The sequence below is a fragment of the Aegilops tauschii genome, chromosome 4, assembly GCF_002575655.3.
Source record: "Aegilops tauschii subsp. strangulata cultivar AL8/78 chromosome 4, Aet v6.0, whole genome shotgun sequence".
NCBI classification, from domain to species: Eukaryota; Viridiplantae; Streptophyta; class Magnoliopsida; order Poales; family Poaceae; genus Aegilops; species Aegilops tauschii.
In genome coordinates this window covers 63,973,780-64,000,719 of record NC_053038.3, presented here as the reverse complement: position 1 = coordinate 64,000,719, position 26,940 = coordinate 63,973,780, and the positions used below count along the sequence as shown (strand labels likewise).

General features: G+C 42.6%; 2 long non-coding RNA genes across 3 annotated transcripts; one reads left to right on the top strand and one right to left on the bottom strand.

The window, feature by feature from the left end:
- Positions 1–1,142: 1,142 nt before the first annotated feature.
- LOC120962755 (uncharacterized) lies at positions 1,143–9,523 on the top strand. Its single transcript, XR_005753631.2, has 2 exons — positions 1,143–3,177; positions 9,262–9,523. It is a non-coding gene; the product is annotated as an uncharacterized lncRNA (long non-coding RNA).
- A 13,676-nt stretch (positions 9,524–23,199) lies between these two features.
- Positions 23,200–26,569, bottom strand: LOC109740683 (uncharacterized). Of its 2 annotated transcripts, XR_002227378.4 has the most exons (3): positions 25,901–26,337; positions 24,904–25,801; positions 23,200–23,716 (listed from the first exon to the last, which is right to left on the bottom strand). It is a non-coding gene; the product is annotated as an uncharacterized lncRNA (long non-coding RNA). The 2 variants fall into 2 exon arrangements; XR_002227377.4 differs by having other exon boundaries at positions 24,904–26,569.
- Between the last annotated feature and the right edge of the window lie 371 nt (positions 26,570–26,940).

The window sequence follows — 26,940 nt, the reverse complement described above, 5'->3', positions numbered from 1 at the left end:
TATAAAATTTTCTAGACAACGCCACAAGATCATGGAACGAACAACTAGACTTCTTACATGTAAAGAACATCCAAAATGTAACTCGGAAAGTTGTATACACAATTGCAAGAAACTGATTCACCATAGTTAAAATTATAATTACTCAAGGACGACTCAAAGTGTGTAGTTGATGAGAATTTTACATGTGAATGCTATTTATTCTACAAAAGGTATCCAAAGTGTAATAGGTGCCAAATTTTACAGAGAATCACCAACAAGTGCAACGGATGTATCCATGGGAAGTCCAATATGTACTCCATAAAAGTTCTCTAAACCAGGCGCATGCTCTAAAAACAAACTATTTTCTCCTACTCCTTCGGTTCACAAATATAAGATGTTTCGGGTATATCAATATGGACTACGTACAAACTGAAATGAGGAACAAACAAACCAAAACGCGTCTATATACATCTGTTTCACAAAAAAGTAAGAACATCATATATTTGTGAACGGGAGAGTTTAATATAATGTAACCGGTGTAATCTTCTTTGTTACGTTACCAGCCAGCGTCATACCATATGCTTGATTGGCCCCATGTTATTCTGTCGATCACTCCGGCGGCTAGACCGTGGCGTCGGATGTTAAGCAAGCGATGTGAATGGTTTAACACCAACAATGCATCAGCATCTTATCTCTTGTGGTCAGCCATGTTTTCTGTCGGTATATATTTCCTCCGTCCCAAAATAAATGTCTTAACTTTGTTACAAATTTATACTAAGCTCAAGACACTTATTTAGAAACGGAGGAAGTATTACATAAGACGTGTGTTATCGCTGTATTATGGATGAGCACAAGCACCATAGTAAACGCTTGTCTCGTGTTTGACTAATGGTGGCAGATTCGTTTCTTCTGCCCCTCTGATAACCTGTTGCTCTCCTAAATCACCCATTTTCCAAGGATCATCCAACTTGGTCCATGACAACGAACATTGATGCATGTACAGGCTTGGATGGAGATGTTGCGCTATATTACCTCGATATTTTTCAGTTAATCTTTTCGTACCAACATTATTACTGTGTGTGACGAGGCCACTTGCCCACTTGGGATTAGAATTTTTTGGGCACGAAAACTGGATAAGATCGAGAGCGGGTTATTGTCAAAAAAGAAGATCGAGAGCGGGTTGGGCCAATCAGGAACAGGGGCCTATGGAGACAGCCCATGTGAGGGTGTGGAGGGAGAGAGTGGTCTCCACGAAGAAGATGAAGAGATAGCTTCAGCTGCTACAGTGTTTTTGTTCAAGTGCAAGAGAAAACACACACGTGGGCCCGCGTGGATGGCAGGTGGGGCAGTGGAGCTGAACGGACAGTAGAGTTTTCAGGTTTCCTCACGCCAAGGGCGTGATCGGGGGTGCTTCTAGAAGCTTTTCCCTCATTGTCCATGCATGTGTGCTGCCGTTTAAGAGTGAGAGCAATTTGTGATGATTATCCTGCGTTTAACTTTCACAAGCACACGCATATGTTGCCGAGAGTTTCAAGATTTCTGGATCTCACATGCTTCTGTGATCAAAGATTTGGAGAATTGACTTGTCAAAGTCAATGGCCGGAGGTAAACGAAAACGATTCGAGTGGCACCCAGCCTCGATGTACTACCTCTACCAGTATGTACGTAGGAAGAAATCAACGCACGAGATTTGTCCCGTCCAAGCATTTCTCCGCGGAATTGAAACGTCAAACGCAACTTGGCCTTGGACGTGGACGTGGCTGGAAGCAAGTATCTATCGAGACGAGTAGGAGCAGTTGTGAGATCTACAACCAGAACACTCTGCTGCTGGCGGGTCTGCTCTAACCGATCCCAACTGTTTGCGCGGTGGTGCGGCTGTGCCGGCCGTCATCATGGCTCGTGTAAAAACGCGTGCGGGCGGCGACGTGCGTTGCACCGGCCGGCCGGTTTATGCAGTTCACCAGCCACTAGGGCCAGGCCACCGTGACGCCACGGTGGACTGTTAGGCTTGCCTAATCGGATCGGGATCACGAGAGCTTAGCTGCTCACCTTTCTTCTCATTATAAAGTAGACGCTTCCGGTAGGCGGTCGCCATGATCGGCAGTGAATCCAATTCTGGACCAGCTACATATCACGCTAGACTAATTATTACCTCTGACACTCTCCCTGCTTTTAGTTTGCGACATGCCAACGTGCTTCTAGAAGGCGAGGCAGTGGAGTGCTTCAACGTCTTCCAAAAGGAAAAGTGCTCACTGGTGACTGGAGTGCTTCAGCAGAATAGATGGCCGAATCTTGAATCTCATGTCATGTTGTGTGAGCCTGCTTGGGCGATTTTTCCGCAGGAAAGACGAGCTTTCCTAGGCGATGCACATGCCCTGCCTTTGCTTGGCGAGTGGTGAATTATAGTGGACAATTGCATAGGCTGCAAGCTGGCTGACTACTGGTCGCTGTGAGTTATGCAGAGGCAGCTACCGATCAACGGCGAAGGAACAACGGTGGCACAACTCCGGGCCAGCGCTGTAGTCATGGTGGACATGCAGAGTCTGCTTGCATTCCCCTCCAAGCAAAGCCTCGGCGTCCGTCACCGGCGCTGAATCTGTAGCCGCCACACAAGCAACGGACCCGAGGAACCCGCCTCCGTCAGCCGGCCGGGGACGGGTTTAACAGCAATGGCCGTGGCGCGCGGCTGCGGGAAGGGTCGGAGAAGTTGACGCGGCGTGGCGGGCAGGAACGGCCCACATCCGCCACCCATGCGCGACGTACGCACAGTACGCGACGTCGCAGGGGCTGGAAAAGTCCTGCTTGGCATCCGCGTCCCGGGATAAGAAAGCCACGTTGGCCGGCCGGCTGAGCTGTGGGCGGGCGCCGTGGGAAGACGTTGACAGGTGATGGGATTGGATCTGGACGTGTTTAGCACACTAAAATACTCACATGATGCCACCTCAGAAAAGAAAAAAGAAACTCACATGATGCTGATCCTACCTCAAGTTACTTCACCATTTTTTCCCCTATAGGTTCGTGAGACACGGATGATTGGGTCTCCTTTACTGATTTGTCGATCTTCCGCTGACAGCCGGCTATGCAATCAGCAATGTCCTTTTTAGAAGGGCGATGGTAGGCGCCGGCGGAGCGGCGCTAGGTTCGGCCGGTCGCCCCGCATTCATTGGATCACCTGCCCTCCGACGCACAGGATTGCAGGTTCTGAGAATTTTATTTATGGATCAGGAAATTCTAATCTATGACTTGGTGAATCTCAGTAATTACGATCTCTTGTGTGACGTAGAATATTTAAAGATTTTTAAGTTGTTGCACTGAGATTTCTCCTAATACACCATAACATGCATGACTAATAAATCATCACAAGCAAGAGTAGTACGGGAGCAATCTAACGCAAAGCTAGCTAGTGCAGAGACCTCTCAAAAATGGAAATAATCAATTCAGTACTAGTACAATGCCCGTGCGTTGCCACGGGCTCTTGAAATAGTTTGCAAGAGTTATATAAAGATAATGCATGTTAAATTTCACACGTACGGACAATATAACACAGACACAATTATTTAATAATTAAAGTACATTTTTGCAATGTAAATTGCCAAAAAGAAAAATTAACGGCATGTCCATGTAACAAACTTAATGGAGTTCCAACTAAACATCTATTATAAAATTATTAATATCTAGGTTATACGCTTAAGAAATTCTTCACAATATACGGAAAGTTGTCTTTAGCTTCATTCCCACGATGTTTTAGCAAGTATAATAAAAACTGCTTTCTCAACTCATATCCATCCTGCACAAACAATATATGTAGTTAGTATGAAAATAAGTAACGGACAATACTCACCGCGCAAACCGGCTTGACCCGTTCCACCAGAGCATAAAATGAATCATCGCTAATCATAATTCCCATTAACATCAACCAGTATTCTTGGTGTTTATTACTGTTAGTCAACTGGCATTTCAAGTTTCATTACTGCCTGAAATGAAGGTTATCACTCTAAAATAGCATGGTCATATTAGTGACCGTGCAAGCTTCAAGATTTAAAACCGATAAGCAGCCCTTCAAATTGGAAAGGGTGCACGTGCAGCGCACGTAAGTTTAGGAATTTCTTCATCATTTTGATTATCTAAATCAATTTTTTTCATAATAGTTGTCACAATAACATGTTATGTTTAACAAGAATTGGTCTAAACTAAAATTTTATAACAATCCAAAGTCCAATTTCGGCAAACAGCCTCCTCGCTAGCAAGATGTGTCAGCACCATCCAATCGCCATCTCGCAACTGTCATCCTGGTGGTTTGGATTTCTGAATATGTTTGTCTCTTTCCTGCCGCACGCAACACTTTATCTCCATGTCACGCCGAATCTTCTTTTTGGGCTATCATCAGGGGATTTTGTCTACCTAAATGTAATTACACACCATGAAGACAAGCTCGAATTGCTGGTGGCTTGGATCGTCTCAACAACACCCAACCAAGAACCAACCGACCAGGCTCGATCCTCTGCAAGGAGGGCATACCAAATCATCTCCTTTTTTATCAACACAGATAGAATGTTCAAAACAATGCCATCGTAATCAACATGGGCAAAACATAGCAAAAAATAAGGACATGCTATTGTTCTACGCGAGACAATAAGCAACTTCAGCATCCAGTGTCCCATCATCTACCATGAAGATTGGGAACTCCGTCGTTCCAAGATATGCTTCAATATTTCAATATTTCAAGATTGGGAACTCATTGCATATAACCTTTTTCTTTCTTGTTAGCATAAACCCAGACATTGTCACCCCACAACAGAAAACATTAAGGTTTCAAAACAAAAGAAAACATTTGAACAAAAGAAAGTTAACGTATAGCAGATCTCAACCCATCTAACATCGCAAACTGTTAACCCCAATATTTCATGATCTGAATGGGGGAATTAAGGTTAGATTTTGTCTCTGACGAATCAGATTTCTGGACATTGTCAACATCAAGATTCCATCGCATGGTTTCATAACAATCAACCTGTACATGGATCTCTGATTAAATTCTAGCCACTACCATGAAGCTCCCGGTCAGCAAGAGTTATATTTTTTCTGTTTAAGCGGGCACCTAGTTTTTCTAATACATGGATGTAATTCTCCCCATGTGGCTCAAAAGAAGCATGATGCCCCTGGGTTCCTGAACCTTGACCCAACGCCACCCATTTATTTGTGACAATTTATGCCCAAATTTATCTCAAACAAAAGGTATGCCCAGATCTGTAACACAAGCAGCTGAACAATTAAAAAATATAAATATCCTAGCCTTCTTTTTCATACGACTCATGAGATTCTACAGCAACAAAAATGATTTTACATTGTTTTTCACACACACATGAACCAGAGCTGCTAGGCAGCAATATTCCACCATTTGACAATAACTATAACGATAAAGAATGACTACCAGACCATATCCTTTACTACATAATGGAATACTAATGTGCAAACAAATGCCACCATTGCTCCTGAAGTATTCATATCATCGAGTAAGAATGGTTGCATGTTTATCACCTTTTCCAATCCAATGAAACTGATGTTATAACGCATTACACATGCTATGAAAGAAATTGATGAAAACAATATTACATTTGCTCTTACTGCAAATCAACACCAACAAATCTATAATAGGTTCATGCATAAAGCAAGTGAATTTGAAAAAGAAACCAGAACCTTATTAAGTGATCCTAATTCCATGCGAAGTTGCCTAGGAAAAATAGAAGTGGAGGATCAAGGTGGATTCCAAATAATAGTAATATAATACTGCTTCAAGGTAAAAAAATGAAATCTAGTGGGTACAAGCATTTTGAATAATAAACAAAATTAAGATCTAACTATATACGTGCAATACATGTTTCTAAAATTCAAAGTATGTATGAATATATGTAAATAAAAGTTTTGCTTAGGTCATAATTTTTCATACTTCACAAACATCTTATCCTGTCAAATCATTGGTGCACATCCCCATTGTGCAGGATTTTTTTGGAACTTCCTATCTCCACTTACATCATGGATAGCATACAACAAAAGTTAATTAAAATTCAATAGACTTCTATGAGATGACATGAGTGACGATCGGTGCAGGTTTATGGCATTGAGCATCATCTACTAACCCTTCAAAATGATGATTTTCATTTGGACCAAGTACATCTCAAGCTGCAAGCACAATAAAATCACCATGGGCTTGGAGCCCACCATCTCTCCACGTTCCTGCATGTGAAGAATTAACCAGTGCCCCAAGTCAGAACTACTGCTAACCTTATTCATGTAGACCTTACTAAAAATTCAGAAAATATGCAGAGTATCCATTTTTGTTAACCTAGCTATCTGCAGTCCAAGACAGAGCGTGACCATAATCCACACTACAACACATGAATATAGCTACCTTATGGGGCATATATGCCTAATCCTCATATCTTCTTGTTTGGAAAAGAGTTGACCATTTGCACATAGTATAGAATGGCGAAGATTGAACATGCTCTCGTACAATTGGGGAATGGTGTGGAGCTCCATAAGCGACGGCGGCGATGCCGGCTACAGTTGTTCTGACAGGAACTAATTTGCTTACTCTTCGTTTTCAGTTAACCACATAGTACTACACTGCCATATACAAAATCAGGAGAGGAAGGTACCTTCTGTACGCCCACTGCACGGGAGAGTTTTGTGGCGGACTGTATACCTGGACACGATAATCTTGTTTCGAAGGAGCGCCCAACTGCGGCATGGAGGTCAGAGAGGGGTGAGAGCCGGACCGGCGTGATTCACACAGTGCAAACCTGATAAACAAAACGCAAAAGTCCAGCACCTGGTTTACTGCAAGGAGCTCGCTGGTGTCCAGATTCAACCCGAGGTAGACTTGCCCATTATCTCGCCCTTCCGCCATCGGATCGACGGGATGTCCCCTGCTCAGCCGCTCCCGTCGACAGGTACGGCCGTCCGCGACTGCAGGCGTTGTGGCGGCGAGGGACTCTTGGAGATGCGATCGAGCAGCCTACCCCTTGACTTGCAGAGGCAGGAGCTGATACGGACGCCGATCCCACTGAGGGGCCCGGTGGAGTGCTGGTGCGGACTTGATGATTTGACACATGAAGTCGAATAGATCATGGAACCCGGCACCGCCGCCGGCATCAGCGGGGTCCCGTCGCATGGGTCGTGGTCTAGGCTCGGGGGTCGTGTCGACGGCGGCATGGAGGTAAGAGAGGTGAGAGCCTGCTGGCCGTGCCCTTCCTCCCCTCCCTTCCTTATGTTCTCCCTGGAACCGTAGCAGGCCATGGAGGAGCTCAGCCGCCGCCGTCGTCCCTCCGACTCTCGCCGGAGCCGTCCGTCGTCGACCCGATCCTGCTGCCATCCGCCAGATCCACAGCAGCCCCGCCGGAGCCCACAACTTGGCCATCACCGTTCCCTCGAGATGCCGCCGCCTCCCCGTGTTGACCGCGTCGCTCACCTGCATTCAGGGATCTTTCGATATCGGATTGTGTTTTCCTTTCCTTGGATTAGGAAACGATGTACCGGGGTCGACGCGGGGCGCGCGGAACGTTTGGTACGGCAGAGTTTTCGTCCGCCCAGGTAAATTGCTAAGCGCGTTTTTGGCTCTGGATTAGATTAAATTAAGTGATTCTGATCGTGTGGTTATAATTGAGCTATGTTGTTATGTGTACGTTAGGCTGGGTACACTTAGCGATGTACATGTTTTCTTGTTTAATAAGTAGTAGAGATGGTTTACCTATGAATTTCTTTAAATCCATTATTTGTTTCCTCAAAATCTATTATTTATTTCCTAAAGCAAATTGCATTAATGAGAGAAATTCACTGATTTGGTTAAGGTAGGAAAGAATCTATTATTTGTTTCCTAAAGCAAATTGCATTAATGGAAGAGATCCGTTGATTTGGCTAAGGTAGGAAAGAATCTATCATTTGTTTCCTAAAGCAAATTGCATTTATGAAAGAGATTCGTTGATTTGGCAAAGCTAGGAAAGTTAGATCCGTGATCTTTTGTCATTAGGAAAGTGTTGAAAATAAACCGTATTAAACCCATTATTTGTTTCCTGAAAATCTATTATTTATTTCCTAAAGCGAATTGCATTAATGAGAGAAATTCACTGATTTGGTTAAGGTAGGAAAGAATCTATTATTTGTTTCCTAAAGCAAATTGCATTAATGGAAGAGATCCGTTGATTTGGCTAAGGTAGGAAAGAATCTATTATTTGTTTCCTAAAGCAAATTGCATTTATGAAAGAGATTCGTTGATTTGGCTAAGATAGGAAAGTTAGATCCGTGATCTTTTGTCATTAGGAAAGTGTTGAAAATAAACCGTACCGGACTACCAACTCCTCCATTAGGTTTTTTTTTGCTGGTTAATCTTGGTAGGTCTTTTTTCGTTGGTTAACCTTCGTAGGTCTATTTTTTTGGTACGTGGATGGGTGCGGGTTGGGGCCTCAGGAGGAGGTTTTTTCGGTTTCTGGTGGATAAGTCAGAGGTGGGAGGAGGTGCCAAAAAAACCATGAAAGGTGGGACTAAAAAAACCTGGAAGCGAGACTACCAACTGCTCCATTAGGAGTAGAGATATTCAATATTATTAGTTAGCTACTTGTCATTTAGTTAGTTGCTAAATTCATCTCATTTTTAATATAATATAATTTTTGGTAGTATATGCAAGCTGATGGTTGTTCACAATGAACAACCACATCTGATTGGTCAAAGCTGCTCTGAGTAATATGCAGCTTCTAACGAGCCATGGATATTCAAAACATGTGCAAGGCAATTAAAATAAATAGAATGCCCTCAGTTTACAAACAATGGGTGACTTGAAGTCTGTGTGTTTGTACTCCATAGCATAGTGATGGCCCTTTTGCTATTATTATTATTATTATTATTATTATTATTATTATTTTACAGAGTGATGATACTGACATTGCAAGTATATGCAGTTTCCACATCTGAATTTTGGTATTTTTTAGAGAAAATAGACTGGAACACTAAAAACATATATATTAATAGTTCATATAATTTTGAGTTGATGCAAGATGCAAAATTAATTAGTACATGGATATAAATAGCATAATCTAAGATGTTATTTATAAATTCATGTTGGATTTTCATTTTGTATTCAGATTATTAATTATCCCCTTATCTATATATAAGTCTATGTCTCGATAAATCACATTTGTAGGGTGCTCCTTTAAATTGTATTTCTATGATAACCTGTTTTCTCTCTTGTAAGTTGCTCGTCTCATATTATTGTTATTTTTGTTGTTGTTGTAGATCACGAAGATAAATTGACGATGCATGGCTCAGATGGTTATTGCAAGGTTAAGAATGGGGCTAGTACAAGATAATAAGAATGTCATATCAGGATAAAATAAATTAGAATGACATTTTTAGGGTCAATGTTTCAAACATTATAGTTGATTGCAAGGTCAAGAACTGGGTTACTGATAGACAGTTTCACCTCTTGTAATCTTTGGACCATGTTATTTGTAATGCACAATAGTCAATTTAATATATGAGAACTTTCTGTTTATTATATTGTGCCTCCAACTGTCAACATTGCAAGGTCCAGAATTGGGCTACTGATCTGTTATGTCCGTTTAAAAATACGTTCGTTCATGGTCGCCAACAATTCATATGAAGCAGTGATCTGTTTTATTTGTCCATTGTCGCCACCAACGCATATGAAACGTTGTTGGGCTCTAGCTCTATATGTTGCTATCTACCAACGCTTCTACATGCAGTTTACCAACACATGCATATATGTTGTTGTAGACCCTTCCAACCCCACCAACGGCAACGTATATTAATCCGTTGGTGTAGACCTTAGCCACACATATATGGACATACAACAACACAATGATGCGTTGCTGAAAGGGGTTTTTTGTTGTAGTGGAGCGAGGGGAAAAAACAGATACGCCACCGCGCTTACGTACCTCCACGCCCCGAGGCCTCGAAGCAGCACTGCGCCTCCGCTGGTCGCCGTTCGCCACCGCTCGCCGTGCTGGGACGTAGGCTAGATGCAGCTCCCCGAGCCCAGGTCGAAGCAAAAATTGCCCCCTAGACGCCACAGTATGCAGCTCCGCTGCCCACGGTTGCAGCTTTGATGGACCACAGTTCCAGCCTTCACTTGTTGTCGTCATCAACATCTCCGGCCTGCTCGCAGTTGCCGTCGCCGCCACTCACCATCGTTGGTTCGCCGTCTCCCAGTTGTAGCTTTTTCAGATGTCGTATGTAGCATTTTCTGCTGCCGGTCCCAGCAAAACTATCCGCTGGTTGTAGCTTTTGCGCTCTGCGGTTGGAGCAAAAACAAGTTCACGTCATGCTTGTGGTCGTCGACGAGGAAAATGCTGCTTCCAGCAAATTTTGACACCGGTCCCAGCATTCATCGCGGCGGGTTGCAGCATTCCGGTCACACTTGTGCGTTGGTTCCAGCAAATGTGGTGGCCGGTTCCAACAAATTTGGTGGCCGTTTCCAGCAAACGAAGTTGCCGGTTCCAGCAAATGCAGTCGCGTGAAGCCCTCTTCGTTCCAGCTTCCTCACATGCCGGTTCCAGCACATGGCACACACGGATGCAACATCTCCCGTAGTTGTTTCCAGCAGACAAAAAGATAGTCGATGCAGCGTCGCTTCCACAGTCGATTATGACATTTTGCAGCACCTGCCGACGGCATCTCGCAGTGCCGGCTTCGCGGCCGCCGCACCGTCGCTTTGTAGCCAATTCCGGTAGCTCCTGCTCGGTAGCAGCACTTGGAGGGGATGGAGGAGGAGAGAGACGGGTGGGAGGAGGATGGACATGGAGAGCACCGACGGAGGAAGAGGGATCAGAGAAACAGAGAAGAGTGCATGCGGGGAAAAGAGTGGCTGACGGCTCTCGCGAAGGGATAAGGTCGAGACGAGGAGAGGACAGCGCGGCTACAGCTCGGCGTGCAGGACACGTGAGGACGTTCAATTTGATCTTATCGAACGCTCCGTGCGCGACCGGCCGAATCTTCGGCCGGTCTGCCGGCTACAAGCGTTTACCTTTTTAGAACCGCCATCAAGGCATTTTATTCATCTTGACAGACAACACATGTTGGAACAATAGAAAGGAAAAAGATGAAAGGCGAAGAAAACGGTTGAAAATCGAGAAAGAAAAAATGAAAGCTGAAGAAAACGAAAGAAAAAGGAAAGGAAAGACGAAGAAAGCCAGAGAAAAACCAAACAAATCAGAAGAAAACCAACTAAAAACAGTGACAACCCGATAAAAAAATTGTACATGGATTTTTGAAATATCGGTGCATGCACATTCCACATGAACAATAAAATAAATAAAAATGTGACAACACATTTTGAAGCAATAGTTGTAACATACATCACCGAGTGCTTTACTTATGTGCAAAGTTCCGTGCAGATACAACATATATGGTATTCTATGCAAAAAAAGGAAAAAAATCTGGAATAGACTACCAAGTTTTTTAACCTAAAATTTAAGAATTGTTTGAGTTTTGATCATAAACTCACAATTCATCGGATCCCAACAAACACACTGCAAAAAGTCATTACATCGAATAGATCTCCAAGACATCAGGGAGAACCTTGTATTGAAGATCAAAGAGAGAGAAGATGTTATCTAGCTACTAGCTATGGACCCGTAGGTCTGTAGTAAACTACTCACAACTCATCGGAAGGGCAGCAAGGTTGATGAGATAACGTGGTTCTGGAACTTGCGACGACGCAAAAGTATTTTTGGTGTGCCCCTCGGTCTATGGGGATTATTTGAGTATTCATGGAGCAGAGATTAGGGTTAGAAGACCCACGAGAGGCCCACAAGCCTGGGGGCGCCCCCCTGGGGTGCACCCCTGAGCTTGTTGCCGCCTCGTGGCTCTTCTGGCTTCCCCCGAAGCTTCCAGGGTGTTTTGTGGTCCAGGAAAAATCATCAAAAAATTTCATGACAATTGGACTCTGTTTGGTATTGATTTTCTGTAAAGCCAAAAACAAGGAAAAACAGCAACTGGCACTGGGCACTAGGTTAATAGGTTAGTCTCAAAAATGATATAAAATAGGATAATAATGCATATAAAACATCCAAGATTGATAATATAATAGAATGGAACAATAAAAAAATTATAGATACGTTGGAGACGTATCACGGAGAAGAGCTTCTACATCCACCCTTTGATCTTCTCCTACACTCGATCTCTGAGATATTTAAAGGTCCCATTCTTGGAGTGGCCAGCACCGGTAGGCATCCCCAGATAGCGCTCACTAAGAGTTTCATTATGGACCTGCAAAGAGTTCTTGATAGCTTCTCTCACCGGGCCTAGGCATCCCTTGCTGAAGAAAATTGAAGATCTATCATGATTAACTCTTTGCCCTGATGCACTGCAATATATGTCCAACATGTTTGACACCGCAGCTGATCCCTCCACACTAGCCTTAAAAAGCAACAGGCTGTCATCGACAAATAAAAGGTGATTAATGGTGGACACCGATGGGGCCACCTTAATACCTGCTAAGGTTGATGACTGAGAACTAGATTTCAGGAGGTACGAAAGGCCCTCTGTTGCAATCAAGAACAAGTAAGGGGTAATCGGGTCTCCCTGTCGGATCCCTCTAGATGGTTTAAAGGATTCGAGTTTCTCACCATTGAACAACACCGAGAAAGAGACTGAGGCAACCATGCTCATGACTATATCAATCCACTGTCGTGCAAAACCAAGCTTGGCCATTATAGCCCTTAGGTAGGACCACTCTAGCCTGTCATAGGCTTTCATCATGTCTAGCTTCAGAGCACAAAATCTATTAGTTTTTGCTTTGGTTTGTTTCATGAAGTGCAAGCATTCATAAGAAGAGATGATATTATCTGCAATCAATCCGCCTGGAACAAACGTCGATTGCTCCTCCGAGATGATGTCAGGAAAGATAACTTCCAGTCTATTTGCGACCACTTTTGAGGCAATATTATATAGGACGTTGCATAAGCCGATAGGTCTGAACTGAGATAAATTTGTGGGATTCGTTACCTTGGGAATAAGAACAAGAATTGTGTCATTGGTGCATTCAGGGCTCTCCCCCTGACAATCCTCAGTACCATCTGTGTGACTTCGTCTCCATAGATGCCCCGGTGACGCTGATAAAAGTGAGCCGGAAATCCATACGGTCCTGGTGCCTTTGTGGGAAACATTTGGAACAAGGCAGTTTTAACCTCATCTCTGGTATAGGATGCACAAAGTGACACATTCATCTCCTCCGTTACCTTTCTTGGTACGTGAACAAGAACATCCTCCATGTTCTGGACTCCCTCTGACTCATACAGATTCTGGTAAAAAGCATTTGCCAAAGCCTTCAACTCTCCTAGACCATTTATCTCGACGCCCAGAGAATTCTTGAGAGCTTTTATCATGTTCTTTTTTCACCTGAGGCTGGCACGGAGATGAATTTTGTGTGTGTTTTTATCCCCTGCTGAGAGCCACTCCAGTCGAGCCCTTTGTCGCCACATGATCTCTTCACGATGATATATACATCTCTATTAATTTCTCATTGATCTTCAGTTCAACATAGGACGACGCCATCCGTAATGGATCACTTATGAGCCCCTCTAGCATCTGTTTCAGATTCTTAATCTCCTTCCGCAAGCTACTGAACGTATCATTACCCACATACTCAAATTTTGAGACAAGTTCTGGAGCTTCGTTCTCATCTCTTCCATGCTAGCATAAGGCGCCCCCGAGTCCCATCCCGCCATGATCATTTCTTTAAGCCCCTCATGTGTCTCCCACATTAGCTCATACTTAAAAGTACATTTTATTTTTGGCTCTTGGTGGCTTAAAATCAAGCAGTAGTGGGGCGTGATCGGAGGTGGCCTCCGTGAGTTGGGTTAAGGAAGCTAACGGAAACCTTGATAACCAATCTGTGCTAACCGGCGCTCTATCAAGCCTGCACCTTGTGAAACTTCCGCCGACAACCTTCTTTTCAAAAGTCTAGAGCCGGTCTTTGTAGCCAATGTCTAGCAACATGCAAACATTAGTGGCATCTCGAAACGCTTGAATTTTTGCGTTGATGTGTTACCCAACTCCCTCGTGTTCTCCTGGACACATAACCACGGCAAGCTACTCAAAATACTGATATTTTTTAAGATCGTCCAAGTTTGATGCCGCAAGTGTGTCTATGCTTCTCCATACACACATGTCATCCTCCACTTATCTTGCCCCTGCTTCTCAACAGAAACATCTATATGGTACACAGAATAACCAAGAATTTCAACCTTTATCGAGTTGTTCCAAAATAGACCGATTCCACCACTTCTACCATTACTATCAACTGCATAAGACTTATCAAAACCAATAGAAATAGCCAAAGATTCTACCCTAGCACCTTGAGTTTCAACAATGCAAAGTAGGGTAGGGGTAAAGTTCCTCGCGAAATCGCAAAGTTCTTGAACTGCCACGACCTTACCCCCACCACAACAATTCCAGCAAAAAACATTCATTGGGCCCGGCGGCTGATACGTCCATTTTGCATCATGTTTTTATGTTGATATTTATGGCATTATGGACTATTATTACACTTTATCATGCAATTCTTATGCCCTTTCTCTCTTATTTTGTAAGATTCACATGAAGAGGGAGAATGCCGACAGCTGGAATTCTGGACCGGAAAGGAGCAAATTTGAGATCCCTATTCTGCACAACTCCAAATGTCTTGGAACATTACAGAGAATTATCTAGAAATATATAAAATATATTGGGTGAAGAAATACTAGGAGGGGACCCACTAGGTGGCCACAAGCCTAGGGGGCACGCCCTACCCCCTAGGGCGCCCCCCTTAGCTTGTGGCCCCCTGGCCAACCTCCGGTGCCCATCTTTTGCTATATGAAGCGTTTTGACCTAGAAAAAAATCAAGAGAAGGCTTTCGGGACGAAGTGCCACCATCTCAAGGTGGAACTGTTGGGGAACGCAGTAATTTCAAAAAATCCTATGCACACGCAAGATCCATCTAGGTGATGCATAGCAACGAGAGGGGAGAGTGTTGTCCACGTACCCTCGTAGACCGAAAACGGAAGCGTTATAACAACGCGGTTGATGTAGTCGTACGTCTTCACGGTCCGACCGATCCTAGCACCGAAGGTACGGCACCTCCACGATCTGCACACGTTCAGCTCGGTGACGTCCACGAACTCTAGATCCAGCTGAGATCAAGGGAGAGTTTCGTTAGCACGACGGCGTGGTGACGATGATGATGAAGCTACTGACGCAGGGCTTCGCCTAAGCACTGCAACGATATGACCGAGGTGGAAATCTGTGGAGGGGGGCACCACACACTGCTAAACAATCAACTTGTGTGTCTATGGGGTGCCCCCCTTCCCGGTATATAAAGGAGTGGAGGAGGGAAGGGTCGGCCCTCTCATGGCACGCCCAAGGGGGGAGTCCTACTCCCGGTGGGAGTAGGATTCCCCCTTCCCTAGTTGGAGTAGGAGAAGAAGGAAGAGGGAGAGAGAGGGAAGGAAAGGGGGGGCCCCCACCCAATTCGGATTGGGCTTGGGGGGGGGGGGGCGCCCTCCACCTGGCCGCCTCCTCCTCTCTCCCACTAAGGCCCAATAAGGCCCATTGACTCCCCGGGGGGTTCCGGTAACCCCCCGGTACTCCGATAAATGCCCGAACTCATTCGGAACCCTTCCGATGTCCAAACATAGCCTTCCAATATATCGATCTTTATGTCTCGACCATTTCGAGACTCCTCGTCATGTCCGTGATCAAATCCGGGACTCTGAACTACCTTCGGTACATCAAAACACATAAACTCATAATACCGATTGTCACCGAACGTTAAGCGTGCGGACCCTACGGGTTCGAGAACTATGTAGACATGACCGAGACTCATCTCCGGTCAATAACTAATAGCGGAACCTGGATGCTCATATTGGTTCCTACATATTCTACGAAGATCTTTATCGGTCAAACCGCATAACAACATATGTTGTTCCCTTTGTCATCGGTATGTTACTTGCCCGAGATTCGATCGTCGGTATCTCAATACCTAGTTCAATCTCGTTACCGGCAAGTCTCTTTACTCGTTCCGTAATGCACCATCCCGCAACTAACTCATTAGTCACATTGCTTGCAAGGGTTATAGTGATGTGCATTACCGAGAGGGCCCAGAGATACCTCTCCGACAATCGGAGTGACAAATCCTAATCTTGATCTATGCCAACTCAACAAACACCATCGGAGACACCTGTAGAGCATATTTATAACCACCCAGTTACGTTGTGACGTTTGATAGCACACTAAGTGTTCCTCCGGTATTCGGGAGTTGGATAATCTCATAGTCATAGGAACATGTATAAGTTATGAAGAAAGCAATAGCAATAAACTAAACGATCATAGTCCTAAGCTAACGGATGGGTCAAGTCAATCACATCATTCTCTAATGATGTGATCCCGTTCATTAAATGACAACTCTTTGTCCATGGCTAGGAAACTTAACCATCTTTGATTAACGAGCTAGTCAAGTAGAGGCATACTAGTGACACTCTGTTTGTCTATGTATTCACACATGTACTAAGTTTTCGGTTAATACAATTCCAGCATGAATAATAAACATTTGTCATGATATAAGAAATATAAATAACAACTTTATTATTGCCTCTAGGGCATATTTCCTTCAGGAACCTAATTGCACTAGAGTCAATAATTTAGATTACATTGTAATGATTCTAACACCCATGGAGTCTTGGTGCTGATCATGTTTTGCTCGTGAGAGAGGCTTAGTCAACGGTTCTGCAACATTCAGATCCGTATGTATCTTGCAAATCTCTATGTCTCCCTCCTTGACTTGGTCGCGGATGGAATTGAAGCGTCTTTTGATGTGCTTGGTTCTCTTGTGAAATCTGAATTCCTTTGCCAAGGCAATTGCACCAGTATTGTCATAAAAGATTTTCATTGGACCCGATGCACTAGGTATCACACCTAGATCGGATATGAACTCCTTCATTTGTTGCTTCCGAATCAGCTATGTACTCCGCTTCACACATAGATCCCGCCCCGACGCTCTGCTTGGAACTGCACCAACTGAAAGCTCCACCATTTAATGAAAATACGTATCCGGTTTGTGACTTAGAGTCATCCGGATCAGTTTCAAAGCTTGCATCGACGTAACCATTTACGACGAGCTCTTTGTCACCTCCATAAACGAGAAACATATACTTAGTCCTTTTCAGGTATTTTAGGATGTTCTTGACCGCTGTCCAGTGATCCACTCCTGGATTACTTTGGTACCTCCCTGCTAAACTAATAGTAAGGCACGCATCAGGTCTGGTACACAACATTGCATACATGATAAAACCTATGGCTGACGCATACGGAATGACTTTCATTTTCTCTCTATCTTTTGCAGTGGTCGGGCGTTGAGTCTGACTCAACTTCACACCTTGTAACACAGGCAAGAACCCTTTCTTTGCTTGATCCATTTTGAACTTCTTCAAAACGTTATCAAGGTATGATCTTTGTGAAAGTCCAATTAAGCGTCTTGATCTATCTCTATAGATCTTGATGCCTAATATATAAGCAGCTTCACCGAGCTCTTTCATTGAAAAATTCTTATTCAAGTATCCTTTTATGCCATTCAGAAATTCAGTATCATTTCCGATCAATAATATGTCATCCACATATAATATCAGAAATGCTATAGTGCTCCCACTCACTTGCTTGTAAATACAGGCTTCTCCAAAAGTCTGTATAAAACCATATACTTTGATCACACTATCAAAGCGTATATTCCAACTCCGAGATGCTTGCACCAGTCCATAAATGGATCGCTGGAGCTTACACACTTTGTTAGCACCTTTTGGATCGACAAAACCTTCTGGTTGCATCATATACAACTCTTCTTTAAGATATCCATTAAGGAATGCAGTTTTGACATCCATTTGCCAAATTTCATAATCATAAAATATGGCAATTGCTAACATGATTCGGACGGACTTAAGCATCACAACGGGTGAGAAGGTCTCATCGTAGTCAACTCATTGAACTTGTCGAAAACCTTTCGCAACAAGTCGAGCTTTGTAGACAGTAACATTACCGTCAGCGTCAGTCTTCTTCTTGAAGATCCATTTATTCTCTATGGCTTGCCGATCATCGGGCAAGTCAACCAAAGTCCGCACTTTGTTCTCATACATGGATCCCATCTCAGATTTCGTGGCCTCAAGCCATTCTGCGGAATCTGGGCTCATCATCGCTTTCTCATAGTTCATAGGTTCGTCATGGTCAAGTAACATGACCTCCAGAACAGGATTACCGTACCACTCTGGTGCGGATCTTACTCTGGTTGACCTACGAGGTTCGGTAGTAACTTGATCAAAATTTTCATGATCGTCATAATTAGCTCCCTCACTTACTGGTGTAGGAATCACTGGAATCGATTTCTGTGATGAACTACTTTCCAATAAGGGAGTAGGTACAATTACCTCGTCAAGTTCTACTTTCCTCTCACTCACTTCTTTCGAGAGAAACTCCTTCTCTAGAAAGGATCCATTCTTAGCAACGAATATCTTGCCTTCAGATCTGTGATAGAAGGTGTACCAAACAGTCTCCTTTGGATATCCTATGAAGACACATTTCTCCGATTTGGGTTCGAGCTTATCAGGTTGAAGCTTTTTCACATAAGCATCGCAGCCCCAAACTTTAAGAAATGACAACTTGGGTTTCTTGCCAAACCATAGTTCATATGGTGTCGTCTCAACGGATTTAGATGGTGCCCTATTTAACGTGAATGCAACCATCTCTAAAGCATAACCCCAAAACGATAGCGGTAAATCAGTGAGAGACGCCATAGATCGCACCATATCTAATAAAGTACGATTACGACGTTCGGACACACCATTACGCTATGGTGTTCCGGGTGGCGTGAGTTGCGAAACTATTCCGCATTGTTTCAAATGAAGACCAAACTCGTAACTCAAATATTCTCCTCCACGATCAGATCGTAGAAACTTTATTTTCTTGTTACGATGATTTTCCACTTCACTCTGAAATTCTTTGAACTTTTCAAATGTTTCAGACTTACGTTTGATCAAGTAGATATATCCATATCTGCTCAAATCATCTGTGAAGGTCAGAAAATAACGATACCCGCCGCGAGCATCAACACTCATCGGACCGCATACATCAGTATGTATTATTTCCAACAAGTCTGTTGCTCGCTCTATTGTTATGGAGAACGGAGTGTTAGTCATCTTGCCCATGAGGCATGGTTCGCAAGCATCAAGTGATTCCAAAAGCCCATCAGCATGGAGTTTCTTTATGCGCTTTACAGCAATATGACCTAAACGGCAGTGCCACAAATAAGTTGCACTATCATTATTAAACTTATATCTTTTGGCTTCTATACTACTAGTACAAATGCCCGTGCATTGCAACGGGCATGAAATCTTGCAAAACCTGCTTCATTTGTCATTAGGTACAATTTTTTCTTTGAGTTGAAATCGCTGTGATTTATTAACCAGTCTCCACTGATTCAAGCCTACCAGCGTGATAACACACGCCGACGGGACATCGAACCATGTTTTACAAAGCTTATTCACACATCCTTCCTTAGCCAAAACATGGGCAACTTTGTTCATGAACGACGCACCCAACAAACCTTGGACTCCGCGAAGTCCTGAAGAAGTTCTTTGTTGTTACGCACCATTTCTTATATCCACTTTTAATAAACGTCACTATTAATGCTACATTGATTTTTGCTTCTCGGTTGAATTTTGGTCGTTAAGAAGCCACGCTGGCATTCTTCGCCTGATTGAAGAGTAGTTCATGGAATAGTTTCTGGATTTGTTTTCCTTTTTTCTTTTCAAAAAACATGATATCGTTAATAAATATGAATGCTTCAATAAAAACAATTTTTTTGAACATTTCTAAATGCAATTTTTTTTAAAAATGGACCAACTTTTGTGAATTTTGACCAGTTATTAAAAAGTGTGAATATACATAACTGTGTACTTATTATAAAATATATTTTTACTATGTTGAGTTTTTTTACATATATAAATTTGTTGTTTGGTTGGGCATTGTTATTCTTTTATTTTTCATTATTTGCGCTTGGCCCAAACAAAGCACTTGACCTAGACACTTCACGTATGGCACGGTGCGCGCCGCGGTCACGAAAGTGCGAACCCACAGCCCCCCGCGCGCCCTGTTGGGCCAGCCCATGCGCGGGGACGAATGCTCACTATTTTTTCCTGGCTTTTGTTCTATGCTACAGTAATTCGGGATTACAAAAAGGTTCTAAAATTTCAATAAAATTGTGAGTTTTGAATTGTCAAAAACAGTTCTTAAATTCAAAAAATTGTCCATGATTTCAAAAAATATAACCATTTTTCATATTAATGAACATTTTTTATTTTGATGTAAAAAATATGAGCATTCTTTAATAATGATGAACGATTTTTAAACTTGAAGAACAAATTTTAAATTCGGTGAATATTTTTCGAACTTGATGATCAAAATTTGTATTTGAAAACTTTATTTTTTTAAAATGACGAACACATTTTAAATTTGATGAACATTTTTTTAAGCGATGAAATTTTGAATTTTGATAAACATTTATTAAGTCTGATAAAAAATTGAATTCAATGAACATTTTTTGAATTCGATGAACAAAAAAACCTTCGCGAATTTGAAAAGAAATTTCACAAAGAAAGTGAAAAGTAAATATGAAAAAATAAGAAAGAAAAAGAAAAACAGAAAAGGAAAGGAAAGGAGAACAGAAAGAAAGAAAAAACGAAGGAAAAAAACGAAAATGGGCCGACCCATGAGAACGCCCAGCACGCGAGGGGAGGGTGCGCGCTACCTCGCTAGGGCGCACGGTACGCGCCGTATAGGATTCCCCCACAGAAAAATGGCTTTCAATGAAAAAAAGGAAGTGTCTGTATTACAATCGACTGAAATTGAATTGGCCTTCCATCAAATATGCCAACCAGTAACAATCTGACACCAACGGAGAAAAAAAAACTTGACTGGAAATAAAGGGGCATTCAACCATTTTTTCAGGCACTACAAACATGGCACGTATATGTATGATCTATGCGCTCTATGATCCATGAGCAAGCAACGAAAGGGCCCAAAAAGCAACACTGCCAGGTCAGTACCCTCACGACCTTCTCCAGGTTATTGACAGTTTTGTTTTCTTCACAACACTTCTGAAAGAAAACCTGAAATTCTCATGGCATTATCAAGGATCTGAAGTTGATACTTGTGGAAGAAACTCCTGAACACAAACATACTATAAATTCAACATTAGGCTGTCGTAAAATCATCATCAACCTGCTGTACAATGATCAACACATGATGTACTAATCACATACTACTAAACATTTCATCGTCATGAAGCTTTAAATACAGTGGCTTCAGTTGAAATTTACAGTAAACTCACTATCAATAAACAGTAACTTTTAAAGTGTATCACATATTCAGCTTTGATAAATTTTACAGTGTTCATTTTATTAAAATTCCAGTCAGTAACAACAAGATCACAACAAAGATACTGGAACTTCAGTAAAAATAAGGAGAAGCAACCAGTAACAGTGTGTGCTTTATGATCAGATAAGAACGAGAAAGAGGATGGCGGAAGAAGGGGACAGAATAGCTACACAATCAGGAAACTTCAGTCACGCCAAGAAGACAAACTGCAGGTCAGTACTCTCACAATCTCCTTCAAATAGTTCTTCCAGTAAAGAAAGGATCAATACCTAAGCACATCATCAAAAGATGTCTAGAACACCAATAGTTCAGAAAAATGTAGCACTATAAATTCAGGTAACTGTATAGTGTAAAATCTATACCAGGTCACTATAAAATACAACAATCACAACCTTTAGGCTACTACTATAAATTACAGAAGTTATAGCGATTGTAAATCTTCGAACAGGGTAGTGTAAACTCAAACATGAGGTCACTGTAAATTCAAACAATCAAAAAATTATAGTGCGGTAAATTATAGAAGCTATAGAACAGTAAATCCATCATCAGGTTAGTCAAGTAGACTTCTATGAATACTATAGTACTGTAAAATCCATCATAGCAATTCAAAAAATTCTAATAAAAAGAACTACTAAAATATACAGAAGCTATAGGACCGTAAATCCATCATCAATGTATTATCAATTAAATACCAGGAAACTGTAATATACATTCAGACAAATTCATGTGATCAAGCATTCTATATGAACTCACTGTACGAACAACAATGACACACTATATGGAGATACTACAATAAATAAAAAATCTATAGGACAGTGTAAATCCACCATCACCATACTGTAAATTCAACATAAGAGTAATGTAAATATGCGGCCCAGATTAGTTTGTGCGATCAACCATTCTATATCAGCTCACTGTACAAACAACAGTCACCAAATTTGTGGAGCAACTGTAAATTACAAAATCTATGAGACAGCAAATCCACCACCAGGACCTTGTAAATTCAACATCAAGGTACTGTATATGCATTCAAACTAATTCCAGTAAGTATATATGCATTCAAACAACGTTAGCATTCTTGTAAACTGACAACAACATTGCTGGTTACCTATTACATATTCTAGAAACAAAATTATATGATGATACTCATATCTACCAGACAACTTTGGGCTATTGTGTAATAGCATGGTTCAGTTTAGCCGCTTCAGATCACAGGGGTCAGGGAAAGGTAAATTATAGAAGCTATAGAACAGTAAATCCATCATCAGGTTAGTCATCAATTAACTATAACTTACTATGAAAACAAAAAAAGTAGACTTCTATGAATACTATAGTACTGTAAAATCCATCATAGCAATTCAAAAAATTCTAATAAAAAGAACTGCTAAAATATACAGAAGCTATAGGACCATAAATCCATCATCAATGTATTATCAATTAAATACCAGGAAACTGTAATATACATTCAGACAAATTCATGTGATCAAGCATTCTATATGAACTCACTGTACGAACAACAATGACACACTATATGGAGATACTACAATAAATAAAAAATCTATAGGACAGTGTAAATCCACCATCACCATACTGTAAATTCAACATAAGAGTAATGTAAATATGCGGCCCAGATTAGTTTGTGCGATCAACCATTCTATATCAGCTCACTGTACAAACAACAGTCACCAAATTTGTGGAGCAACTGTAAATTACAAAATCTATGAGACAGCAAATCCACCACCAAGACCTTGTAAATTCAACATCAAGGTACTGTATATGCATTCAAACTAATTCCAGTAAGTATATATGCATTCAAACAACGTCAGCATTCTTGTAAACTGACAACAACATTGCTGGTTACCTATTACATATTCTAGAAACAAAATTATATGATGATACTCATATCTACCAGACAACTTTGGGCTATTGTGTAATAGCATGGTTCAGTTTAGCCGCTTCAGATCACAGGGGTCAGGGAAACAAACTGACTATCCTTTTGGCTACTGTACAGTAGCATGGTTCAGTTCAACCGCTTGACCAAAACAACTCCAAATCAGTATTGCTCGAGCAGTTTGACCGATGTGCCTTGGCTACGCTGGCGGATGTAATTCCGGTGAAGTCGGCAGTACGGAGAAATTCCTACCAGGTTGGCAGAACGGCAAGACACCAATGTCAAGCACGACGAAACGACACAATTGGGCTGAGGCTTCAGTCGAGGGAGTAGTTGCGTATTTATATGTGTGTATGGCCTCTGAAACAGCCAAAGCAGTCTCTGCAGGACACCCCATGGGCGCAGGAAGGATTGGATCAAGACAAAAACAATGCAATCCATTATGTAGAAGGCAAAAGCATAGAGATAAAAACTACCAATACATATGTTTCGAAAGTGAGTCACTAATAAGATGAGAAAGCTAGGATGCTTGTAGTAAAATATATATGCCTTTCATTGCTACACCTGCCATTATCTAGAGTGAGAAAGTAAGTCATATCAGTAAATGTGGTCTGCCACACATCATAAAGGAACTTAGTTGATTAAGTAGCTATATATGCGCATGTTAAAAAATTCTAGGTTGCAAAACCAAAGAAAACAGGAAAGACCAAGACACACAATTGATCCATTACATGAGAAGTATAGGATATTATTGCTCCAGTTTATACATGAAGCCCCATTGTTCAGTTTAGATGGCAGTTTAAAAGCAATAGCACCAGCTCATACTATGGAAACCTAAAGAGCAGACAACAAAATTACCCATTTACATAATCTAACAAACTTTAAGCTAGCAGTCCTGTGACCACAAGTTTATTACTATGGACATTTTCTTGTCTACTTCTAATATATAATGGGCAAGCACAAATTTCCAGTATAGGATATGCATACGCACACAAATGTGGACTAAATTTCATCGGTTAGAAGCAATATATCATGTAAGCACAGAGTAAATTGATCCAAGGTCAGAGAACCAATGTCAGGAGGCATTCTACAGACTGTTTGTAAAAAACCATAAGTTAAACACACTCAGCTATCTACCACAGACCAAACATTGCTTCTACCTTTCAAATTAACCTGTTGTTACACACATGTTTGCTGAATAGATGCACCCTAAAAAAATCCTACATTTACTTTCTCAAATAGAATTGCATTTTTCTAGTTGTCAAAATAGGGTGAGCAGCAACTTTCTTGTCAACATGATGCCCTCTTGAAAATAAATTAGACCTGTCCATCACTTATTTGTGAACTACTTTTCAGTGCCTTCTATCGATGATAAGTGAGACGAAATACATATGGAACTTAATAATGGCAGAGCGGCGGCTTTTGAATGTGATGCGCTAATCTCACGACTCCTCATGTGGAAGCGGCAGATTAGCCTGCCACGCCGCCACCGACGTCCGAGCTCTATGCGAACTTGTGGGATCCTGGGTGAGCGCCCAGGATAGTACAACACCTATGCATATGCTCACCAGTACAATAAGTTCTCCCTCCGAAACATCGCAGAACAGCTGGCCGAGCCGCCGTCGACCGCCGAGCTCTCCTTCCACGCTGCCGCAGATCAGTCGGTCGTCCCGCCATCGTTGACTGAGCTCTCCATTCGTGCCGCTGCAGAGCAGCCTACCACATCGCCGTGCCAAGCTCTCCATCCGACCCACCACATAACTTTGCCTTGTACTCTAAGAATAGAATAGTTAGCAAATCAATTGGTTGTCAAGAAATAAACAAGCGATTGTGTTCTGTATATTACTTTCAGTTGTTCAATGAAGATGGCTGTGCATTGTGGAATTACTCCACTCAAAATACTGGAATGCCCGACCTAGACACCTAATAATTATTGTTCTTCACAAGTTTCAGGTCAAGACAACTTGACATTCTTGTAGCTTTGACATTGTTGTTCACAGAATCCTTTTGTAATGAGCGTGCATTTCTAGTTTCATATATTATGAAACCAAAATGTCCAAGGATACAAAAAACCAAGCAGTCACCCTGCCGATACAGAAACATCACTGTGTCTCAACGACCATAAACTGGACCAACGAACTTGACCAACTATTGACTCTACTAAAGCACGAATTCACCTACTAACAGACTCTTGAATCCAGGTAAGTTAGTTAGTCCAACAGATGATTAAAAAACATATGTACAAAAGCATAAGGCAATCAATTATTGTTGTCAATAAACAAAGAAGAAACGATCTGATAAAATATGTATCCAACAAAATAAGTACTGTAATTGTAATAAAAGAATCGGAAATAAGACAGCGAGCTGAGTTTTGCTTCTCTATCATATCAGCTCCACCATGGGTGAGGTTCTTGCACGAGTACCGCCTCAGGCCCTCTGCAGCTTTCCATCTTCATCATCTTGACCCTGAAAATTTTGAAGGACTTCAGAAAATGAAGAGTTCAGTTCTGAACTGCCGGAAAGGCTCCAGCACAGATCATGCTTGGGCGTTAATGATTCAGCGACCCGAGACAGCAAGGAGAACACTTTGATGATGAGGTGAACGCCGACGGTAAGAAGAGAATCCTGTAGGCGTGGAGCATGTAGTGGACAGGCGCGAGGCAGGTGATGAGGGCGCGGAGATGGTCGATCTCCGCGTCGAAGCGGCGGAACTGGCGGAGCTCCATCTAGACCTCGACCTTCTCCTTCTGCAGGCGCCGCATCATGGCCATGGCATTGCTGGCGGCGATGGCCGCGGCGAGGCGCTCCTCCTCCATCTCGCCCCACAGCACCTGCGGTCTCCTTCTCCGCCTCCTCCCTCGCCGCCCCTCTTCCTCCCCATCCCCGCCCTTCTCCCTCCCCGCGGACATCTCCTCCGCCTCCACCCTCGCCGCCCCTCTCCCTCCCCGTGGACTCCTCCTCCACCTCGACCCTCGCTGCCCCTCTTCCTCCCCGTCCCACGCCCGCCCCTCTTCCTCCCCGTTCCCGTCCCCGGTCCCGCCCCTCTCCCTCCCCACGGACTCCTCCTCCGCCTCCATCCTCGCCGCCCCTCTCCCTCCCCGTCGCCGCCCCCGCCCCTCTTCACGGAGCGCCGCCACCGAACCACCGCGGACGGCGAGGAGCAGCACGGGCGTGGGGGCGAGTCGGGGACGCAGTCGTGGTCGTCGTCCACTTAAACGGAGGACTGCGGGTTGAATATCCAAAACCTCAGGGACTTTTCTGCAAAAATGTCGTACGACCAGAAGCGCTCGTTGCTTTATTATTATTAGGGGAGATAAACATGTGTATCACTACGATCAAGATTTAATAAAAATAGACCACTTATCAAGGGTGCATGACCATAAAAGATATTATTCATATAAATAAAACAATCATTATTCTCTTATTTAAATGAATAACCATCTCGCATCAAACAAGATCCAGATATAATGTTTATGCTCAATGCTGGCATCAAATAACAATTATTCAGGTCTAAAACTAATCCCGAAGATAGATGTAGAGGTAGCGTGCCGACGGCGATCACATCGACTTTGGAACCATTTCCTACGCGCATCGTCACCTCGTCC